Source organism: Octopus bimaculoides, chromosome 7 (assembly GCF_001194135.2).
Source record: "Octopus bimaculoides isolate UCB-OBI-ISO-001 chromosome 7, ASM119413v2, whole genome shotgun sequence".
Classification (NCBI taxonomy): Eukaryota; Metazoa; Mollusca; class Cephalopoda; order Octopoda; family Octopodidae; genus Octopus; species Octopus bimaculoides.
The window spans coordinates 36,273,010-36,274,590 of NC_068987.1; the positions used below are offsets into that span (position 1 = coordinate 36,273,010).

A 1,581-nucleotide genomic window follows, 5' to 3' on the forward strand; every position below is an offset into this window, starting at 1 on the left:
ATCTTTTTAAGAGGTAATGTCGTATATCAGTTAGCAATACTTTCACTTCAAAAGCTTGTGTAGTAAGGTAATTTAGAAGCATTTCATTGATAACATTTAAAACAAAAATTATAATTACAATGATGTATAAGAATCAGCAGAAAATATAGAGTCGAGTCTGATACGACTGAAATGTCACATCCGTCGTTTATCGTTATCTTAAAAATACAATTATATTTCTATACACTCTCCATTTCTTGGAAAATTACCTTTGTTCAAATATTCTTTGATCCCCACCCAGACATATCAGTGAAACACCTCCACGCTTTTCCCCCTTATTTAATATTCAGATTTTTCAAACAACAAAGAAATTCTCTTTAACATACACATACATACACACACACACACACACACCACCACCATCACCACACACACACTACACACACACCACACACACACATATATACAGAGCGCGTAAGATATTCGAGGATATATCTATGTTTATAGAAAAAACATTTATATGATAACAGATAATAACTTTTATTTATCAAAAAAGGCTATGCAGGTAAAAATAAACCTTTTCTATAATTTTACTCAATAAACGTACCTTCAGCTTCAACAACTGCTTCTATATGAGATGTAAATCATCTACATGCTCGAATCAAGTGGTCCTGGTTCATTTTAGACATTACTCTGGCCATGGTGTTCATTGACCTCTCGTTCTACAACGCTCCACTAGTAATAGGTCAACGGATTGAGACCTGGGGAATTAGAATGCCAAATGTTCGGGGTTATTTTCAGCCATCTATTTCTGTGTTACTAGAGCCATATGTGCAGAGTCGAGTCTTACTGACATACATATGGCCTTCCATCGCATACACTGTCTATCCAGGGCTTAACAATTATTTCCAGGACCTCAGTGTAGGCAGCAGTGTTAACTCTAAGGCCTTGTGGAAAAAGTAAAGAGACATCACATGTCCTTCATTTCCGACAACCCCTAAAACCATGACAGTTGCAGGAAATATTGTATGCATAACACTTAGAACTTCAGAAGGGTCTGCACGTAACCATCTGTCATATCTTGTTAACTTTTTGATCTTCGTCGAAATTTTTCTCGTTTGAGCAAAACCCAAACAAATCTTCTTCTGTATTTTTCAGGTTAAGAGCCTTTTAAATCTGATGTAGTGATTTTTCTGTTGCTTTTTCTGACAAATTTACCATTCTTCATCATATAAGACTTGTGTCGTGGACAACATTTCTGCCTGTTCCTTCTGACACATGGAAATAATTTGCCACTGGAATTTCTGGGATTGTAATCGATGGTCTGTTGAGGTTGCTGGATACATTCATTGTTCTTATGATTTCAGAGCGTTTACAATGCTTTTTATGCTTTGATACTGGTGATCCGTTTCCATCTTCAGTCTCTCTAGCCCCTTACAACATTTGCAGACGAAAGATCTGGCAACTTTTAAAACCCGAGATACTTCTAAATCACTATGCTTAGCGTTTATAACCACAATAACAACATGCCTCTTCATTTCTTGAGTAAGCGGAGGGTCTGCTATTATTATTTTCTGAAACAAAGATTATACAGAGTTAGCA

General features: G+C 36.1%; 1 long non-coding RNA gene across 1 annotated transcript in view; it reads right to left on the bottom strand.

The window, feature by feature from the left end:
* Window positions 1-1,481: 1,481 nt before the first annotated feature.
* The window catches only part of LOC106879816 (uncharacterized), a 23,473-nt gene continuing 23,373 nt past the window's right edge, over window positions 1,482-1,581 (bottom strand). The window contains exon 4 of the long non-coding RNA XR_008264533.1: window positions 1,482-1,553. This is a non-coding gene — a long non-coding RNA (uncharacterized LOC106879816). The remainder of the gene's footprint in view (window positions 1,554-1,581) is intronic.